The 22,947-nt window shown below is 44.0% G+C and overlaps 1 long non-coding RNA gene across 2 annotated transcripts; it reads right to left on the minus strand.

Moving 5' to 3' along the window:
- Positions 1–372: 372 nt before the first annotated feature.
- On the minus strand, positions 373–22,759 carry LOC112249121. 2 transcript variants are annotated; one of them, XR_002953313.2, is made up of 5 exons: positions 22,626–22,759; positions 22,292–22,351; positions 12,479–12,630; positions 2,993–3,118; positions 373–817 (listed from the first exon to the last, which is right to left on the minus strand). It is a non-coding gene; the product is annotated as an uncharacterized LOC112249121 (long non-coding RNA). The 2 variants fall into 2 exon arrangements; XR_002953314.2 differs by lacking the exons at positions 373–817; positions 2,993–3,118 and adding an exon at positions 10,987–12,140.
- Positions 22,760–22,947: the final 188 nt, after the last annotated feature.

Consider the following 22,947-nt stretch of genomic DNA (forward strand, 5'->3'; position numbering starts at 1 on the left):
ATGTTTTCCATTTGTAAACATAAAGAAAGCTGATCAACAAAACAGACGACAATAAAAAAAGTAATTGCGACGAATAAGTGTTGATTTTGAGTAGAATAAGAATTTGTCATAATTAGCAAACACACAGAGATTTAATATTGACACTGTTTATTTCTAAATATACATAGATACACTTATCTTACATCTAGCCTACAGTACATTCCAGATGACAGGTCTGTAAACATCACTGTGTGTGTTATAAGCATATGCAACGTGGCTTAATACAATGTGAGCTGTAGTATTTGGTTACAGGGGGAATATATTATGCACTGGGTGATGAGTGGGTAGGATGGGGACAGGATGAGGAGTACGATGCCATTGGGTTCTGGGGGGGGGCAGATTAGAAGGTGCGAGACAGCAGATGGGTTTAAAAAAGCCCCCAGCTCCCGACACTGAACAACGTCTGGGGGTGGGGATGATATGGAGGTGGCAAATCATTTTCTGTATTATAATAAATGTACTATAATCAGATTGTATGAAGAGTCTTAATCTATAGCACCCGATTCATGAGGAAATGTACATTTTAAGAGTATTGAAGACATGAGTTTAACATTTTAATCTAATACCGACTGTTATGTGTAAATTTGTATAATCTCTGCAAAAATCTATAAACACGAGCATGTTTTTGTCTTTCTGTTTAGAATGTGTATGTGGATCATTTGAGAGAGGACTTGAGCAGAAGAGATGTTGACGGGAGATGAGATGAGCAAAGTCATGATGCCCCGACCATATGGATAGCTCCTGTAATGCACATCTCGCTCCCAGATGGCGCCTGCAGCTAGAATAAGAGCAAAGCCATTGTTTTACCATCACAACTATTATAATAAGGGAACCGGAGAGAAAAAGGAACATTATACGTATGAATCAGAAATCTGCTCCCTATGTTGAGCTGGTGTCCAGAAGAGATCTTTCCTGAGAGAAAACAACCAGTAGTCCAGTAATTAACTGATAGGATGATTAATGCCTAATTATGTCCATAGACGACCATGCTAGGCTGCCTACACCCTGCCCCGTGACCCGCTTTTGGCAAACTGTCATTTCATCTCGTCACTTCATAGGAAGGTCTTATCAAACATGACCTCAAAATAGACAGGCTTCTGCACACCCCTACCTCCCCCAAAGCCCCTGTCTGCCTCTCTGGTCCTGAGTGGGTGTGTGGACATGGTGACACCTAAAGATGATTGTGCGCGATGGGGGAGACTGGAAGAGAGGGGGTCTGGCAGCAGTGCTTTGTGGGTATGAATTCCTCCTCTGACAGAGTAGTGTCTATTTGCCCTGGGTGCTGCTAGGATACGATGTGACGGGGCTGTTTTAGCAGGCGTGGCACGGCGGGAGGATTCTGTTGTCTGGCGAAGCTGTCATTACTCTTAGCCCTGTGAGTCCAAACACATTAAGCCCCAGTGAGAATGATGCCCCTTCACTCTCCATTTGACTGTGTGCTCAGATAAAACCCACATAACGACATGCCTGTCTAATTTCTGTGCCACTCACGCTGGCTCAAAAGTGATGATGATAATCTATGGTATTGTTGCGTTTTCAAACCATATGGTTTACAACCATTACGATATCCTCACATGCTGTGTACAAATGAAAAGGGAAAGGGGTGAATAGAAAGAGTAAAGTATCGAAAAGAGTATTTGTTGGCTTATGTGTTGTGACTAAATATGACAGCATAATCTGCTTGGTAATGTATAGTACCTATCATACAATACCACGCCACCTTCAGGGCTGTACAAACTACTGCAAGTCCATGACCTTCCATGGGCTCACCCTCAACATCTCCCCAACATCTCATAATTCACCATTCAGCAGCCATACGGCGTTACGACAATTTGGTTTCCATGACGACCAATACTCGGTAACGTTTTCCATTTTCCTCTCACATAGACACTAGTATCGCTATTAGGTGTTGAGACCTACCGTACTATTACTGAACACAAAATATAAACGCAACAAGTAAAGTGTTGCTTGAATTTGTTCCCAGACATTTTGCATATGCACAAAAAGCTTATTTCTCTCAAAGTTTGAGCACAAATTTGTTTACATCCCTGTTAGTGAGGGTTTCTCCTTTGCCAAGATAATCCATCCACCTGACAGGTGTGGCATATTAAGAAAATTAAATTGCATGATCATTACACAGGTGCTCCTTGTGCTGGGGACAATAAAAGGCCACTCTAAAATGTGAAGTTTTGTCACACAACACAAAGCCACAGATGTCTCATGTTTTGAGGGAGTGTGCAATTGGCATGCTGACTGCAGGAATGTCCACCAGAGCTGTTGCCAGATAATTGAATGTTAATTTTAATGTTCATTTCTCTATCAACATCATTTTAGAGAATTTGCCAGTACGTGCAACCGGCCTCACAACCCCAGACCAAGTGTAACCACGCCAGCCCAGGACCTCCAGATCCGGCTTCTTCACCTGTGGGATCATCTGAGACCAGCCACCCAGACAGCTGATGAAATTGTGGAGTATTCTGTCTGTAATAAAGCCCTTTTGTGGGGAAAAACCCATTCTGATTGGCTGGGCCTGGCCCTCCAGTGAGTGGGCCTTTCTCCCAAGTGGGTGGGCCTATGCCCTCCCAGGCCCACCCATGGCTGCACCCCTGCCCAGTCATGTGAAATCCATAGTTTAGGGCCTAATTTATTTATTTCAATTGACAGATTTCCTTATATGAACCGTAACTCAGTCAAATCGTTGAAATTGCTGCACGTATATTTTTGATCAGGAGACATGGCAAAATGAAGAAATATTGAATTGAGAGCTTTCTTTTTTTCTTTGTCTGTCTGTCTCTCCTCCTGACACCCATCTATTAGGAAACTACAGGCCCAGATATATACATTTGTCTACATGGAGTCATGCACACGCTGTATGTGTGCTCTCACACCTGCTTTTACAAACGCACATTCACATGCACACACCACACACACACATAGCAACACTAACACATACTCTGTCATTCTGTCTCCTCCTCTTTGTGATGTGTAACTCATCCATCTGCAGTGTCTCTGGTGTTCTTCTCCTGTCACCATGGGGATCCACATCTGCTGGAGCAGGAGAGGAGATGCAGCAGTATTGCTACAGACCAGAGCAGAGATACAATAACCAGTGATTAGGGTTGGAAAGGGAGGGTATATTACTGGAAACTTTCAAAGTTTACCAGTGAACTACCAGAATCTTTAAAGGATTTGATTGAATCTATCACAATGTGGCCCTTTTGGGTACTTCAGATGATCACAGGTGTCTGTATATATATATATTTTTTACAAAGTTATTTATATTACTATGTCAATAAGTATTTGTTGTCAATGTTTTGGCGTCAAACTTGTGGCAGTTGTAAAAAAAAGTCAATAGTTGGAAGAGTTTGAGTTAATTGAAAATAATGCTATTGTTTTTTTTTCATTAATTAAACTATTTTCTCTTGAACCGTATGGTCTATTGACTAGAAACTCATAGACAATATGGACACAGATATAATAAATTAATACTATATATTAACAATTTAAAAAAATTGTTCTTTAAGTTCAAAATTGCCAAAGTTAAACTAGATTGCCATATGTTTTCTGTTAATTACCAAAAATTACCGAATTTCAACCCTACCAGTGATACACACCTCTGTATCCCCATCCAAGGTGTGGCAGAGCTGCAGCTGCACTCTACCTGGGGTGTCACTGACGCTAGTTCTGATCTATATGTCTTATCTTTTCTATTAGGTAGTGTGAGAATTGTTAATGTCTGTACAGCAGCGCCTCCGAAGCGTTCTGATAGGACCAGATGTAATGGATGATGGAGGTTTTAGATGGAAAGACAAAGAGCGAGAGAGAGATGTTTTGGGGGTTGATGGAAAATGACGCAAGAGAGAGAGAGGGATGTGGAGGTCTGGAGAAGTGCAGTGTCATGTAGGTCAGTGTAGAGTGTATCACTGGGGTGTGGCCTTGCGGGACAAAACGCCTCCAACCCCCTTTTCACACACGCATGTGCGCACGCACACACACACACACACACACACACACACAGAGTAATAGGTCTCAACCTCCAGATGGCCCCCGGCCCAACAGGTGCTCCCTGGGCAGGGGAGGGCTGAGAGGTCTGACATCTGCTGCCCACTCACTACACTACACTACCCTCTCTGACAGACTGTCTATTCCCAACAACCCACACTCCCTGTGATCTCTCTGGAAAACGTACATACAGTTGAAGTCGGCAGTTTACACACACTTAGGTTGGAGTCATTAAAACTCATTTTTCAACCACTCCACAAATGTCTTGTTAACAAACTATAGTTTTGGCAAGTCGGTTAGGACATCTACTTTGTGCATGACACAAGTCATTTTTCCCAAAAATTGTTTACAGACAGATTATTTAAATTATAATTCACTGTATCACAATTCCAGTCGGTCAGAGGTTTAGATGCACTAAGTTGACTGTGCATTTAAACAGCTTGGAAAATTACAGAAAATTATGTCATGGCTTTAGAAGTTTCTGATAGGCTAACTGAAATAATTTGAGTCATTTAGAGGTGTACCTGTGGATGTATTTCAAAGCCTACCTTGAAACCCAGTGCCTCCTTGCTTGACATCATGGGAAAATCAAAATAAATCAGCCAAGAAGACAATAGAACACCTGTTTGGCACCTGTTTGAACTTGTTATCAGTATAAAAGACCTGTCCACAACCTCAAACAGTCACACTCCAAACTCCACTATGGCCAAGACCAAAGAGCTGTCAAAGGACACCAGAAACAAAATTGTAGACCTGCACCAGGCTGGGAAGACTGAATCTGCAATAGGTAAGCAGCTTGGTTTGAAGAAATCAACTATGGGAGCAATTATTAGGAAATGGAAGACATACAAGACGACTGATAATCTCCCTCGATCTGGGGCTCCATGCAAGATCTCACCCCGTGGGGTCAAAATGATCACAAGAACGGTGAACAAAAATCCCAGAACCACACGGGGGGACCTAGTGAATGACCTGCAGAGAGCTGGGACCAAAGTAACAAAGCCTACCATCAGTAACAGACTACGCCGCCAGGGACTCAAATCCTGCAGTAACAGACGTGTTCCCCTGCTTAAGCCAGTACATGTCCAGGCCCATCTGAAGTTTGCTAGATCCAGAAGAAGATTGGGAGAATGTTATATGGTCAGATGAAACCAAAATATAACTTTTTGGTAAAAACTCAACTTGTCGTGTTTGGAGGACAAAGAATGCTGAGTTGCATCCAAAGAACACCATACCTACTGTGAAGCATGGGGGTGGAGACATCATGCTTTGGGGCTGTTTTTCTGTAAAGGGACCAGGACGACTGATCCGTGTAAAGGAAAGAATGAATGGGGTCATGTATCGTGAGATTTTGAGTGAAAACCTCCTTCCATCAGCAAGGGCATTAAAGATGAAATGTTTCTGGGTCTTTCAGCATGACAATGATCCCAAACACACCGCCCGGGCAACGAAGGAGTGGCTTCGTAAGAAGCATTTCAAGGTCCTGGAGTGGCCTAGCCAGTCTCCAGATCTCAACCCCATAGAAAATCTTTGGAGGGAGTTGAAAGTCTGTGTTGCCCAGCAACAGCCCCAAAACATCACTGCTCTAGAGGAGATCTGCATGGGGGAATGGGCCAAAATACCAGCAACAGTGTGTGAAAACCTTGTGAAGACTTACAGAAAACGTTTGACCTCTGTCATTGCCAACAAAGGGTATATAACAAAGTATTGAGATAAACTTTTGTTATTGACCAAATACTTATTTTCCACCATAATTTGCAAATAAATTCATTAAAAATCCTACAATGTGATTTTCTGGATGTTTTTCTTCTCATTTTGTCTGTCATAGTTGAAGTGTACCTATGATGAAAATTACAGGTCTCTCTCATCTTTTTAAGTGGGAGAACTTGCACAATTGGTGGCTGACTAAATACTTTTTTGCCCCACTGTACTTTAGTGCGAGTAGTGCAAAATCAATCCCAGAACAACAGCAAAGGACCTTGTGAAGATGCTGGAGGAAACAGGTACAAAAGTATCTATATCCACAGTAAAACGAGTCCTATATCAACATAACATGAAAAGCCGCTCAGCAAGGACCAAGCCACTGCTCCAAAACCTCCATAAAAAAGACAGACTACGGTTTGCCACTGCACATGGGGACAAAGATCGTACTTTTTGGAGAAATATCCTCTGGTCTGATGAAACAAAAATAGAACAGTTTGGCCATAATGACCATCGTTATGTTTGGAGGAAAAAGGGGGAGGCTTGCAAGCCGAAGAACACCATCCCAACCGTGAAGCACGGGGGTGGCAGCAATGTTGTGGGGGTGCTTTGCTGCAGGAGGGACTGGTGCACTTCACAAAATAGATGGCATCATGAGGCAGGAAAATGATGTGGATATATTGAAGCAACATCTCAAGACATCAGTCAGGAAGTTAAAGCTTGGTCGCAAATGGGTCTTCCAAATGGACAACGACCCCAAGCATACTTCCAAAGTTGTGGAAAAATGGCTTAAGGACAACAAAGTCAAGGTATTGGAGTGGCCATCACCAAGCCCTGACCTCAATCCTATAGAAAATATGTGGGCAGAACTGAAAAAGTGTGTGCGAGCAAGGAGGCCTACAAACTTCAGTTACACCAGCTCTGTCAATGAGGAATGGGCCAAAATTCACCCAACTTATTGTGGGAAGCTTGTGGAAGGCTACCCAAAACGTTTGACCCAAGTTAAACAATTTAAAGGCAATGCTTCCAAATACTAATTGAGTGTATGTAAACGTCTGACCCACTGGGAATGTGATGAAAGAAATAAAAGCTGAAATAAATCATTCTCTCTAGTATTATTCTGACATTTCACATTCTTAAAGTGGTGATCCTAACTGACCTAAGACATGGAATTTTTACTCTGATTAAATTTCAGGATTTTTTAAAAACTGAGTTTAAATGTATTTGGCTAAGGTGTATGTAAACTTCCGACTTCAACTGTATATACACACACACATCTTCATCCAAACACAACCACCCAGAAACACACACATTGCATAAATTCAAGCAAAACACACAAACAACTGCCAACCACAACACGTAAATAAACACAATGGATGCCGTATGGTAAAACACATGGCCTAACTCTACGTTCACACATTGACAAACACACGGGCGTTTACAGTGTAACACCTTTCCTGCTCACTGAGTCCTGTTCGTACACTATGGGATCACAGCCCCAGGGCCAGGCATTATGTCAGTCGGTCTGTCTGTCTGTCTCCTCTGGTTTCTACAGCGTCTTCCAACACAGACCCAAGGACAATATGGTTTAATGCTCAAAAGGCTGCGGCTGCGTGATACAATAACTCATTAACATGCGTGGCCTTGGGTATTATGAATGACACTGAATGAATATGGATGGCATTGGTTTTAACACTGCAAGATAATTAGAGGGCATTGATTTATTTTTGGCTGATCTATCGCATCAATATGCATTCTGGTCTTTAGTTCACTGTTGGCTTGTTTAATTGCTTATTCAAGTGAGATATTCAGAAGACACGCTTCATTGATAAAGCCACAATCATGGAGGGAAGTGGTTTTCTATTCCTATTACAGCAAATTTGGCAACTTATTGCCAATTACTTTCAACATTGATTGAAAACTTGAAATACTTGGACAGATTGTTTTCCCTACATCTGCTCACTCTGCTGCCTTGAATCTGTTTTGGAAGAAAATAGCTCCCTGGTCTCACATCTTTCTCTGTGACTCCTCTGTAATCATGAAAGACAGATTCTGTTATGGTTGGATGTGGAAGTGAAAACAAAAGGATGTGGAAATGATGCTTTGCACAACCAAAATAATCTGTGAGAATCGTCCATGTTTTACCAACATGCTAGTTGTCAGAGCAATGCTTCATTCTCACATACTGTACGGGTGAAATCACAGTTTCTAAATGTTAATACGCAATGGGAAAATACCCCTGTCCAAATTCTGGACATCCAGACAGTGTCCATCTCTCAGATGTGTACAGTACTATGCCAGATCACTGTATAAAATCAGATTACAGTTTAATCATCAGGGCTCTAAGCACAATTTTTCAGTTGATGTATTTATGGTGTCATTGACATCCTCTCCTTGCTGTGAGTGACAGTTCTCTGGGTGTGTCCTCATGTAGCAACCCAGGCAGGAGCCAGAGGTTTGGACACACATAAACAGATGATAGTGGCGGGCAGGGCGGGTAGCAGTGGGCGCGTCCTCGTTAGCACCAAAAGTGTAGGGCTAAATTGGGCCCCGTTGTCTCCCCTGATCTGCTCTGCCGTCACACCTGCTCTCCAACCCTGCAGCTGTCAGTCAGCCCTGTCAACACACACACACACGCTGCCCTCGCCAGGCAACAATGGAGCCCCGATACAGAGGATCAAATCCATATCGCTCTCTCTGCCCCAGTCTTTCTCTCTCCCTCTCTCCATCTGTTGTTCACAAGACTACAGTACCGCTGACCTGCTTTACAGTTACCAGGGCTGTGCTGCTTCCTCCTCCAGCACACACACGGTTAATCCTCTCATTACTGGGCTTCACAGACTGCGTGGGGAAAGGGGGGAGGTGAGGAGGAGGAGGAGGAGGGGATTGACAGATGGCATATGGAGCATGTTCTGTCAGGGCAGAGGGAGAGAGGGGTGCTTTTAAATAGACCATACCCCTGGCTGGGCAGGGCCTGGGCAGTCTGACTGGGATTACATTAACCAGATGAATACCTCAGCAGCGATGGTCCACCTCATGGTTCCTACGACTCCCCCCTCCAGCTCCGACTGCCACAGTCCCCCTCTCACCATGTCACTCTACTGGTACGGGTTCGAATACGGCACACTAGTAGTACATTCTGCACTATAAAGCCACATACTGCACAGGCATTGGCTGTTGAAAATGAGCGTAAGCATTCACACTGTGGCGCGACAACGTATCTGATGATGTTTTGTTAGTGTGGCATTGTGTTGATTTCTGTCCATATTCAAATAAACCATCAATAAATACAATTGTGGAGATATTGCCATATACCATATATTAGTACATTACAACTTCTAACATTTGCATTTGATCTTTCTGTGGTTCTCATGAGAAGGCAGCAGTAATCTATACTGATCAACCCAGATCGCAACCCCTCTCAACTCATTAACCATGGTGTTAAGTCTCTACATGGTTTGGGTCTTTGTATGTCTCCCAGTGTACACTGGTAAGAATGAAAAGACAGACCAGGCATAAAAGAGGGTCAGTGGGGTCATGACCTTATCTGCCAGTTAGCATGTACCTGCCCTGTCTAGGCACCTTCTCTGAGGCAGCTGACCCCCGACCTCTCAGCCCCGCCAGGCCATATATTTACATTTGACATTTTCGTAATTTAGCAGAGAAATTAGGGTTAAGTGCCTTGCTCAAGCACACAGACACATTTTTCACTTAGTTGGCTCAGGGATTCGAACCAGTGACCTTTCGTTTACTGGTCCAACGCTCTTAACCACTAGACTACCAGCTGCCCCCCCCATCTCCCAGCACTCCCCATCTCCCCCTGCTTCCATCCCCGACCGTCTGCCTGTCTAGTTCAGTCTCACGTCCTCTCTCTCTCTCCCTGCTTTCTATCCCCCCCCTTTCTAACTGAAACAGCGTGACCTCCCTCCAGCACACTCACACACTGGCTCCCTCAACAATATTGCTTTTGAACAAGCTCCAATAAACAAACAATTACCAGAGAGGATGACTTATAAGGCTGAATTGCTTCACCATGGCGATGCGTTTCATTTCAGATTTCACAGTCCCCCGGAACAGAAGACAGGAGGCCAAACCAAACATGCTCCCTCTATCCCAGGCTCTGAGCCAGTTGTGTGTTAGAACGAACACACACACACACTCACAAGTATGCACATACAGCCAGGCAGGCACGTACACACCCACTCACCAACTTCCGCACCATTCGCTGTTTTGGATGGTCTTGAATTGACTCATAGCCTAATGTCCCATTTTCATGTTAATGTATGGAAGTAACACATAATGACTTGAAGAGACATTCATCTCTATCTGGGGTTTACATGATCCCATAACTGCCTTCCAAATTAAATTGTTCAATCTACAGCCATATATAATCATTAGGGGGCAAGTGACCACAGTTTCAGTACACATCTAAAGTAATGGATTGATAAAGTTGTTAAGGCAGTGCCCTGGAGTAAGTAAGTAGTCCTTCACAAGCCTGCCTGACCGCAACTCGCCATAACGACTAACATAAAAAATACACTGAGATCAATACATAGCGAGATAAAACAATTTGAGGGGGGTGTAAGTGCTGGCCTCAGGGAGAAGAGTTCTAACAAAGTGTTCATGTTCACCACTCCACCATGGGGATAACACTTCAGACAGCTAGGGTCACATTGTCCTATACTGTAGACGGGGTCAAATGAAAATGGAAAAAATATGCACTTAACAGGTGCAGGACAGAGGAAACGTATCAAAAGATAAAATAAATGGTCGCAACTCTGGCATGGTGATTTAATCAGACGCACAAAAAAGACCACGTTTCCATCCGAGTTGGATCTTCGTCACGTCATACACTACTGTGAAACACGCCTACTTCAATAACTTCTAGCGAGGTGACAATTTCCTCCTGAGACAAGAGTCCTTTAGGATGCATTCCCTCAACACTGTTTCCAAGAGGTATAAACGAGGAACTAAATATAGAACCTTTTCTATAAAATGTGTTCTGCTCACAGAGTTTATGGCTATACAAGATATAGCTTGTCAATTTGATGTCTAAAGTCGATTTTTTGGGGCGTTTTAGCTAACCCTACACTTAACCCAATTGTCCTAACCTGCTATGTTTATTCTCCTAACCTGCTTCGTAAATTCCCCTAACCTGCTATGAAAAGTAAATTCTGACATAAGCTGTATCCATTCTAGTCAAAACCGCTCACAGGGTTTCCCATTTTCCCTATATAATACAGTATTGTATACAAAATGATTGAACACATTGGTCTCATCTGTTTTTAATCTATTGCAAAGTAATCTATATTCCTTGACATGGATACACAAACCAACATGTATTCACATTTTTCCATATGTCTACTGTGTAATATGTATTGGTACGTTCATGTACTATATGTATTCAATTGACCGGATGAACATGCCTCTCGAGGTTATTGAAGTCGGCGTGTTTCACAGTGGCGTATGATGTGACGAAGATCCAACTCGGATCAATACGTTGTCTTTTTTGGGCATCTGTTACAATCACCATGGGAGCATACCAGAGTTGCGGACATTCTTTTCTCGTCAAATGAAACAGAACATGTTTCCCCCATAGTCTGTGAGTACAGTATAGAACTAGGGAATGACTTTTCCCCCTTGAGCCAGACAGGTACATTAACTCAGAATACCAGTATCTCAGAAATTGCTGCAGGGAGGTGTCCAGACAAAAGTCTTGCTTTTAATTTTGTTAAGTCGATTTCCGTTTTCAGGCCATCACTGGCGATAAGGCAGGCGTGAAAAACTAGAAATGCCATTTCCCATTTAATTCCTGTATCGTCTCCTCTCCTCCTGTCATCTCTGCTCTCTGCAGTAACCCTCCATTGTCCTCCTGCTGGTATTGTTCTGTGGGCTTTGTCGATATTACTGGCCCCCTGTTGCATCTGCCAGCCATGAGCCATTGTTCAGCGACATGCCACACAAACAGAGCTCAATTAGGCAGTCCTTTCTGTAGCAACGTGATTGTTTTGGCCAGATCTCCATCGCAGCACCTGTCTCACACATGTTCAACCCATTGATGGACCCGTAACTTCACCCCTCTCAAATTATTACCATATAAATAGCACACGTCGCACATGCCTAGTTCCTAGGAAGAAAAGGACTCATCTCATGAATACTTAAAACGAACAGTTAGATAGAAAGATGGAAATGACACCCTCTCTTCTGTTGCGTTTGACATTCTATATCCTCAATGAGGATCTTTAATGAGAGAGGGCACGACTGGAGCATCATGCCTTACACCACAGGTTTGTAACCCAGAAAAGAGCACTGTTGTTCAGGCTGTGGCCGGTCCATCTCTGGGTCCAACGGGTGTCCTGTGGCTGGAAGTGGAAGTCCCCAACGGCTAGTTAGTCAGTCTGTGGGTTGGATGCAGGAAGTACAGAGCGGTGATTGCATAATGAAAGCCAGGCAGTGGGCAGGATCCAATCTTCTTAAAGAGGAACCATGTGGTAGTCCCTTCCTAAAACACAAATCCACCAAGGGACAAACACACATACATGTGTACAATAACACACACACACACACACACACACACACACACACACACACACACACACACACACACACACACACACACACACACACACACACACACACACACACACACACACACACACTACAAATTCACAGAAAGAGTCATGTGCACTCACACACAATACATGCTACACTGCTGAATTGCAATGTCATTATGTACCTCTATATGGGAACCAATGAGCCCTCCTCTCCTGTCAGTCACTGCTGGAACCCTTTCCTCACCAGTAGGACTGCATTTGTGACCCCTGATCCCTCAGTTGCTGCCACATGTCAAGGTGCCGTGACCAGGCCATTACCACGGAACCCTGTTGCCTGTAAGGTGGTGAGATGAAACAAGTGACCTCATTAACCCAACCCATCAAAGACCCATTAATGGCCAATTCATTAGGCCCTTTCAAATGCCTCACCACCACAAACTTCTTAAAAAGGGATATTTCAGGATTCTACTTCCCCAGAGTCAGATGAACTCATGGTTGTGGAAACCATTTTTATGTCTCTGCGTGCCTTTTGAAGGAAGTTGCTAACTAGCATTAGCACAATGACTGGAAGTCTATGGTAACTGTTGGCATGATACTATAGACTTCCAGTCATTGCCCTAGTGCTCATTAGCATTGGCTCACTAAACTCTCTGACTCTCTAATCTCGAACTTCCTTCATACTGGATGCAGGAGTTCATCTGACTGAGGAGTAGATAAAGGGATACTTCGGAAAGTTGGCCCTTTAACAATAACAGACAGATGGCAAATAGAGGGGAAGACATGCCTAAGAATGTCATGTTAATTCAAGGGAGCATATTTCTCTGTGTGTGTGTATGTGTGTGTGCGTGATGTAACAATGTGTGGCTGAGACACAGGCATGTCACATGAAAAGTGAAGGGTTTTCTTGTTGTTTGCCATCACACTGCTTTTAGACACTATAAATAAATAACTGAACCAGTGGTAGACAATATTAAGAGATATCCATCCAACTGTTGTCACATCATAAGGTTAATTAATATGTAATAAGATCAGCTATCACCAAAGGATTTATTGTACCTACTCTTAGATGGCACCTTTTTTTCTAGAACCTAAATGGGTTCTTCAGCTGTCCCCATAGGAGAACCCTTTGAAGAAACATTTATGGCTCCAGGTAGAACCCTTTTTGGTTCCAGCTAGAACCCTTTCTGGGTCGAGGTAGAAACCTTTCCACAGGGAGGGTTCTACCTGGAACCCAAAAAGGTTCTCTTATAGGGACAGCCGAAGAACCCCTATGAAACAATTTTTTCTAAAAGTGCAATGTGGGGAGGACCATCATACGATAAAAGCACCATTGTTATTATTTACAGCACAGTTTGGTGCATTCTACATATCAGCATTAAAATGATCATTCACCTGACCACACAACAGTCTCCACCTCCTCAGAATGACATACCTTTCTGTTAGGTTTACGATGGCATATCCTCGGGACAAATAATAAAGTGTGCTTGTCACAGACAGTTACGTCAGCAATGTGTGCTCCACTTTCTATTAACACCCAAGCTGTGATTATTTCATTCAGTTTCACAGTACATAAAAAAATCATACATAACAAATTATACATAACAAATGATACATAACAAATGATACATAACAGACAAAAACAAACGAGTGCATTAGAAACCGTACTAATGTGTCTGTGTACACATCATTCTGTGGAACACAGTTTGTTTTTACCTATTATCTGAAGAGACTTCAAAAAAAGCTATAAACTATATAATTGATACCATTTATATTATCATCCATTTTGATCAACACAACTACTGCTATCTAATTCAACAGGGTCACCTCTGATGGAATACATATTATCTTGTCACTGAAATAGATACTCTTAATCTCTTCACAAACTTCATGGCTTAAGAACCACAGCTAATTAAGCAGACGAGAAAACAGGAATACATTTTAATATTGATTTTCACCGCCCCCTTTCTCCCCAGTGCATTGTGTGTGTGCGCACGAGTATGATTATGAATATTTTAAGAGCACATTTAACACGGTGAAGCCAGACTGCCTCAGAGAGGGATTTGCGCCCACTCTTCAGCTAATGACCCTGGGCGCTTCCAGCAAGCTTCTTCATATTTTAAAGAAAGTCGATAGCGCACCAGCCCAGTCAGCAGCATTAAGATTCATACAGACGCCACGGGACCTGGAAAAATTAATAACACGCGTGCCTAACAATCCTTCCTGCGATTTAGTGGAGCACTGAACCCCTCTGCTTGAAATGCAAAGTGGTAATGAATACACAGACAAGATGAATTCTGAACACGCATCCCCCTCAACGCACAAAGCTCACATCCTTTACCTACACACCCTCCTCCCCCACCACTACCACCACTCAAAGTACACAGAGGAACAAAACAAAAAAAGTTCAGAGCCTCTTTAAGACTTGAGATACGGCGCCTCTGAACAAAAGCTTTTCACATTTCACATCTCTCCCTCTGATGAATTTTTGAAGACTTCATATTTGCAGCTGTGGGGAGGCATTGGCAGGTCCACTCGCTACAAGGTCGACCAGTTTCAAGAATCAATCCCAACAGCTCTCTGGTTGTTAACGACAGGCGTGAAGTGTTCACTAGTATGGAGGGCTTTCTGAGGCTCCCTTGTTGAAATATGGGACAGGTCTGTCAGGAGCTGGCAGCTCACAGAATGAAGACAATAACAGCTGAGGGTGGAGTCACAGTGCACAGCTACACAGAGGAGTCTGCCCTCAGCCACAGAGAGAAGGTGAGGACACAGAACAAGAGGACAATGATGAAGATCCACTGTGGGATTAGAGAGAGGCTCTGTAGATACGGTGTGTGACGTTTCTGGATGGAGGGACAAGTTAACTATGTCTGACTGATGTCAGATTATTACCAAGGAATCCTGGATATTGACTATACTATTCCCCTTAAAAAAAGATCCTTGAGTTAACATTTTACAGTATACAGTTATAATGCTTGATTACTTGTTAAGCATGTATGAGCCTCAAGAGAGCTTATAAACTCTGTGATGATAGAATCTTCCATGTACAGCCCCAGCCACAGCCCCAGCCCCAGCCACAGCCACAGCCACAGCCACAGCCCCAGCCACAGCCACAGCCACAGCGACAGGCTCAGCCACAGCAGCCACAGGCTCAGCCACAGCACTGCAGCAGAGCTGGTACTGTTACGTTCTCCCTGGGAGGCTAGACAACATATGGCACTGTCTCTCTGTGAACACACCACCCAAGCAGAGTGCCAGTCTCAGATAGAGGGGGAGAGAGAGAGGGGAGGAGGTGGGTAATGTAATGAGAGAAGAGTGAAGCGGAAGACAGACGGATGTCAAGCTTTGTGCAAAGAAACAGGATAGGGGAAATAAAAACAGTGCTCAGTGTTAAAAGAGGAGGAAGTATGTTTCAAGTGATTTATTTCTCTCATGTCCACATAAACCATAAACATCAGGTATTGCAAACACATGCAATGCCTTAGACATAATAAACACAATCCCTCCATTTGAATTTAGGAAGGAATTTGGCAATTTTACTTCAATTGGGAACATATTGTGAAAGAGGACGTATATGGATTCGATTAAAGAATCAAAGTTGACATCTGGATGTAATATAACAGCACGTTCATATGAATTAAATATTTAACGTTTCCAAGTGCAAACCCCAAACAGAGCAAGACATTTTGTTTGGTGGCTTGCGGTGAGTCCTCATCTCTAAAAGCAGCTGCTAAATGACATATATCTCTGAAAGTTAGAGTTAGTCTGGGAGTACAATTGGGAAAAGTCCCGATTGTCGGTCCTGCTCCATTGTTTCCATTTCCTTGGAAGGATGTTGAAAGGGAAAGAAGGGAATCTATAAGTCATTAGTGGGAAACCATCAGCCGGTCCATTGCTCTATGAAGTTTATAATAAAGCCAGTGGAGCAAGCCCCTCGGTGTCTGATTGGTTGAGGATACCTGCTGGAGGCACCTTCACTAGTTATCACACTACTGTTTCTACCTGGTGACTAACTGTACAGTCACTATATGGTCACTGTGTGACCTGGAGGAAGCAGCTCCCACAAGGCTATAATTTTAGCCCTGGCCTGGCCTGGCCTGGCCTGGCCTGGGTCACTTTGTTCATTTTATTTCACCTTTATTTAACCAGGCAAGCCAGTTGAGAACAAGTTCTCATTTACAACTGCGACCTGGCCAAGATGAAGCAAAGCAGTGCGACACAAACAACAATACAGAGTTACACATGGAATAAACAAGGGTACAGTCAATAACACAATAGAAAAAAAAGTATTTAATACAGTGTGTGCAAATGGCGTGAGGAGGTAAGCAATAAATAGGCCATAGTAGGAAAGTAATTACAATATAGCAGATTAACACTGGAGTGATAAATGAGCAGATGATGATGTGCAAATAAAGATACTGGTGTGCAAAAGAGCAGAAAGCTGTTGGCCTGGGTTTGGGATAGCCAGGAGGATTGCATGACCAGTCGTACAAGAAATGCTTATTGAAATTTTAGATTATCATGGATTTATCAGTGGTGACCATGTTACCTAGCCTCAGTGCAGTGGGCAGTGGGAGGAGGTGCTCTTGTTCTCCATGGACTTTACAGTGTCACATAACATTTTGGAGTTAGAGCTACAGGATGCAAATTTCTGTTTGAAAAAGCAAGCCTTTGCTTTCCTGACTGACTGTGTGTATTGGTTCCTGACTTCCCTGAAAAGTTGCATATTGCGGGGACTATTCGATGCTATTGCAGTCCGCCACAGGATGTTTTTGTGCTGGTCAAGGGCAGTCAGTTCTGGAGTGAACCAAGGGCTATATCTGTTCTTAGTTCTAATTTTTTGAAAGGGGCATGCTTATTTAAGATGGTGAGGAAATGCCTTTCAAAGAACGACCAGGCATCCTCGACTGACAGGATGAGGTCAATATCCTTCCAGGATACCCTGGCCATGTTGATTAGAAAGGCCTGCTCACAGAAGTGATTTAGGGAGCGTTTGACAGTGATGAGGGGTGGTCGTTTGATCGCGGACCCATAGTGGATGCAGGCAATGAGGCAGTGATCACTGAGATCCTGGTTGAAAACAGCAGAGGTGTATTTGGAGGGCAAGTTGGTCAGGATAATATCTATGAGGGTGCCCATGTTTACGGATTTAGGGTTGTACCTGGTGGGTTCCTTGATGATTTGTGTGAGATTGAGGTCATCTAGCTTAGATTGTAGGACTGCCGGGGTGTTAAGCATATCCCAGTTTAGGTCACCTAACAGAACAAACTCTGAGGGGCAATCAATTCATATATGGTGTCCAGGGCACAGCTGGGAGCTGATGGGGGTCTATAACAGGTGACAACAGTGAGAGACTTATTTCTGGAGAGATTCATTTTAAAAATTAGAAGCTCTAACTGTTTGGGCATAGACCTGGAAAGTATGACAGAACTTTGCAAGCTATCTCTGCAGTAATTGCAACTCCTCCCCCTTTGGCAGTTCTATCTTGATGGAAAATGTTATAGTTGGGTATGGAGATCTCAGAATTTTTGGTGGCCTTCCTAAGCCAGGATTCAGACACGGCAAGGACATCAGGGTAGGCGGAGTGTGCTATTGCAGTGAGTAAAACAAACTTAGGGAGGAGGCTTCTGATGTTAACATGCATGAAACCAAGTCTTTTTCCAATTACAGAAGTCAACAAATGGGAGTGCCTGGGGACACGCAGGGCTTAGGTTAAACTCCACATCACCTGAGAGACTAAGGAGGAGTAGGATGAGGGTACGGCTAAAGGCTATCAAAACTGGTCGTCTAGTGCGTTGGGGTCAGAGAATTAAAGGAGCCGATTTCTGGGTGTGGTAGAATAGATTCAGGGCATAATGTGCAGATTCAGGGCATAATGTGCAGACCTCCATACCCAACTACAACATTTTCCGTCAAGATAGAACTGCCAAAGGGGGAGGAGTTGCAAGCTACTGCAGGTGCGGGTACAGTGGAGGTAAGCCCAGGCACTGAGTGATGATAAGAGAGGTTGCATCTCTGGACGTGCTGGTTATACTGGGTGAGGTCACTGCATGTGTGGGGGGTGGGACAAAGGAGGAATCTGAGGCATGTAGAGTGGGACTAGGGTCTCCACTGTAAACTAAAACAATGATAACAATCCTAAACAACAGTATACAAGGCATATTGACATTTGAGAGAGACATAAAGCGAGGCATAAAGCAATCACAGGTGTTGATTGGGAGAGCTAGCTAAGACAACAACGGGTAAGACAACAGCAGCTAATCAGCTAAGACAACAACAACAGGTAAAATGGCGATGAATGGACAGAGAGGGTCGGTTAACTACACACAGGGCCTGAGTTCGGGGCTAGGGCCGACAGATAAACAAAAAAAATGATGTTAATGAACAGGCATCAGCTATGTAGCCAAGTGATCATAGGGTCCAGTGAACAGCAATAGATGGAACAGGGAAGCCGTGGGGTAGTCGTTACTACGCTAGCACGCGGGAGACACAGCGTTTAAAGTTATCAGGCCGGGGTAAGTAGAAGCGTCTGCTCCGACTTCCGGCAACGGCCGGTTGAGGGCACAGCGGATGGAATTACATCTGCGGACCAGTCGTGGTGGTAGGCGGGGCGCCGTGTCGACAAAGGGTCTGGGCCAGATAGCGAAATAGGTATTGTAGTTGTAGTAATTTAGTTTGCTAGCCAGGAGATGCGCCTGGCTCACGGCTAACTGGTGCTAGCTTCGGGGCAGGGGCGTTAACCACTATAGCCACTCGGTAGCAGCAATGATCCGCTGCAATGGTCCAGAGCTTACGGCAAGTACTTTGATTGAGTTCAAGCTCATATACAGTAAATAGGTAGTAGGCTAAAGAGCCATTAATCCCCCATGCAGACGGAGCAGCTCTCCAAGGCCATCAGCAGCTCACATAAGCAGCTCATCACCAGCCTGGTGCTCCATATGTGCCTCACACACCAAGGTCCCAGTGGGCCTCAGCCCTGTGCAATGATACTGTCTGCATGCCTGTCTGCCAACAAAGGGTATTTTTAAAGGCTCTAGTGCCACAGCCCTGGCTAGTGAGCTGCATGGCTAGTCTGCCAACCCCATGGTTGTTTTTTGGCCAGCTCAGTACTGGAGGGTGGAGAGACAGGGGAGAGTCAGAGGTCAGACACTGAGCAGCTGGGCCAATGACAATGCACACATTATAGCCAATACTAGATTGGCAAAACACACACACATAAACACATACTGTACAAACAAAGACACATATACACCACCACCACACGCACGCCATAACCTAATTTTAGCTGTTGCCACACAAAGGAGTACCCCTCAGGAGGAGTTTTTTTTCTTCCAAATCCACCTCCAGATTGAGTGTGATTCTTGGGGGCCAGCATTGATGACATATGCTGTGGGAAGATGGGCAGACAGGAGATGGGTCCAGTGTCATATCTGCAGTGTGTGTTTCAGAGTCCCGAGTGGTGATGATCGCTTATCCCCCTGCCACAGCACATATGTCAGGGATGCGGAACAGTTGGACGTGGCCGAGGGCTAAACTGGGTCAGAGTGACACAGATGGAGCCAAACTCCCAGTGGGTCACTATCAGCAGAACACGAAAAATAACTGCCTTTGAATCTTGACAGAAATGATCTGTTCGGCTACAAAGTATTATTCACTGTAAAAATCCAGAATGAAACAAGCACTTGAAATCCAAATAAGGTCACATATCTTGCTAGGAGCGAACTCCAGGCTCCAAAATCATGTGGATGTCTGGATCTCTTAAATATAATAGAAGATGTGCTTTTGTCAAAATCCTCTACCTGATGTCAGATCTCAAATACGTGGTTAATGCAAAATCCTGAAGGGGGAAAAAAAGTTGTTTTGCACTACATTCGAGACTCGAGAGGTTTCTTTTCATGTTACTTTGAAAGAACACGACAGAGTTTTCCTGAGAAGAGACACTGTATTTCCTTACAACTGGTGTGAGTACTCTGTAATCACTGTAGGAGATGGAAGTGCTGACGTTTTGGAAAAGGGTACAGTAGTAAAGCTCAGGGAATTGCCCCAGAAAGCTAGCATGTGGGCCTTTCATAGTAGACATTTTAATTAACGGTTCAGCATAAACCAAACATGTTTTTGCACAGATGGGGAGCATTAGGCATCAGTGAGGTCCCAGTCAAGTTCCAAAGAGTGTATGGAGCACAGCTATCCAGTCATAGCAAAGAATGTGATACAATTCCTCTCCAGACAGCTCTGCCTGAAAGATAAACACTGTGTTAACCAAAGAGAGTGTCTCTTGTTCTGTTATTTATTTCCTTTCTGAGTTGAAAATATTTCTAAGAGCTTTTCTAACAAATGACCTCGGTGCCTCCGCATCGATCATTTTGAAGACTCAAAAGAGAGTGGAAAGGTCATCCATTCATTCGTAATCATTCCTTAGCAAAAGATTGAATGCATTTTGTTCGCTTTGTACAGCAAAATCCTCAGCTGGCTTTGGAAAGCATCAACAACTTCTCCCAACAAGAAAAGAAGCAGTTTCTCCATCTTTCGCCTAGAATAAACCATCGCCCAAGGAAACATATCCCAGTACGCTTGGGTACAGCCAAAACGCAGTGGTCCCGGCCGTGGTGGTTAGTATGTGGGTGGTGTGAGGTAGTCATATGCTTACAGTGCTACATCTCTTGGATGTAAGTCAAGTTTGCAGCTGCAGCACGGAATAATTCATCACCCCCTCCACGGCCGGGAGGATCCACAGGTAGTTGATGAAGTGGCAGTGCCAAGCGTCCCAACTGGCGAAGACAAAGCGCAGCTGCTGAGAGTCAACGCGGCCAGATGCCACTGCCGACGTACCATGTGTTCCAAGTGGGGCAAGAGGGGGAGAGTAGAGGCGCTTGCCAAGATCATTCTCACATGGTGCCAACCTGACACATGTTCTGGCACTCCCGAAGGTTTCTTCTCCCAGCTCGCTCCTCTCCTTCCCTCAGATATGAGGGGGGGTCCTCTCTCGCTCTCACGCGCTCTCTCCTGTCTGAAGTCTTATATGCCTGTCCTGTGCCAAACGAAAGGGGAGTTGTCGCCCGCTGCCGGCCAAGTTGCTCGCCCGCTCCGGAGCTCCGTCAAAACGGCAGGCGCTGGCTGGCATCCTGAGAGGAGAGTGGAGTGCCAAGAGTCTGTTCGCTAGGTCGCCATGCCCCCCATTGTATCCATCCCAGTATGTCTCTCCAGAGCAGCTCCATATCTAGTGCTGAGTGGCTGGAATTCCAGATCTGCCTTATGCTATGTGTCAGCAACATGGCTGACCTCGACAGCCGCAAATAAGCCGTTTTAATCCAAACAAACATGGTGTTTGTGACCAAAGTACAAACGTAGAAAACAAAAATATGTATCCACATTCGACAGTTTAGGTTGTATCAGTATAGCGGTGTCATCTGTATGAATAATTACTGAGCCAATATTGTGATAAAGGGATGCTCTATGAAGATGATATAGCTGCTGGTGGCATCTTCTCGACTGGCGTTTCCTCTGCGAATGGAATGGCTCTCCCTTTGACGATACTACTTCTGAAACTGGAGGGGAGTTTTTCTGAGACAAAGCCTCCAGTTTCATAGGAACATGCCATCCTCGTTTGCAATGTAGGGGTTCAGGGAAGTGAAAACTTTTTGAATGAGTGCCATGTCTGAACAATTCTTATCTGAGGCCCGCGACTGCCAGCTGGTGGCTGAATGTGCCCGGCTCTGTGAGATGATGCCAAGCTAGTTGGCACGCTGGAGAAGTGGCATAGAGTGATCTAATGCCAAAACAACTCTGTGTGGTGCATATCCCACTTTCTCTCTTCCATCTCCCTCGTGCCCTATGTCTCAGTTTGTATTGACACGTGTTCACAAAAGAAGTCTTAGTGAGATTCTCAACAACAGATGCCACCAGGTTGAGGCAAGAGGAGGTGGAAAGAGATTCAAGTTTGCAAACTCCACACATTGAGATTTGTCACAGTTTACATTAATGAATGGGTTACTCACAGTCATAGAGGTTATATTAAGAGGTCAGTGAAGTCTTCTACCACTTGATTCCTCACCACTCTTGATCCAGGAAAAAAATAATAATAATAGAATTACCATATTGCATAAACATAACTCAATTAAATGTACAACAATCTAGCAAGAGGTTATTGACTCTTTTGTGTTCAAGTGGAGTAGCATCTCCTCCTCCACATCTTTTCCTGGAAAGTATAGCCTAACATCATAATATAGCACAGATACATCTGTGTTTTAAAGTAGTCAAGCATTGCTGTATGAAAATGACTTGTTTGTACTATTATTTATATATCCTGCAAATTTAACAAAACTCACTCACCTGGATTTTCATTCTCAGATTTCTTTGTTCCGTGTTTCACAACCAGAACTCTAAACTCTAGCTCCAGTTTCCATTCGGGAATTTTATTCTGACGCACCGTCACAAGAATGATCGGTGTTTGGGTAAGGTGAATATTTACATTAGCAGTAGGTTTGAATGACCAGGTTAGCAAACATTGCCCTCTTTGAGAAAACGGATATCGTTTAAGCATACTAACATCGCTTGTTAGAATGTAAAACACAGTCTGGGTTTCTCGCTAAAATTAGTCTTCACCAGCCACCGGCATGAACTGGCTAGCTGCTATGTATGAGCATATTCATTG

Source organism: Oncorhynchus tshawytscha, linkage group LG04 (assembly GCF_018296145.1).
Source record: "Oncorhynchus tshawytscha isolate Ot180627B linkage group LG04, Otsh_v2.0, whole genome shotgun sequence".
Lineage (NCBI taxonomy): Eukaryota > Metazoa > Chordata > Actinopteri > Salmoniformes > Salmonidae > Oncorhynchus > Oncorhynchus tshawytscha.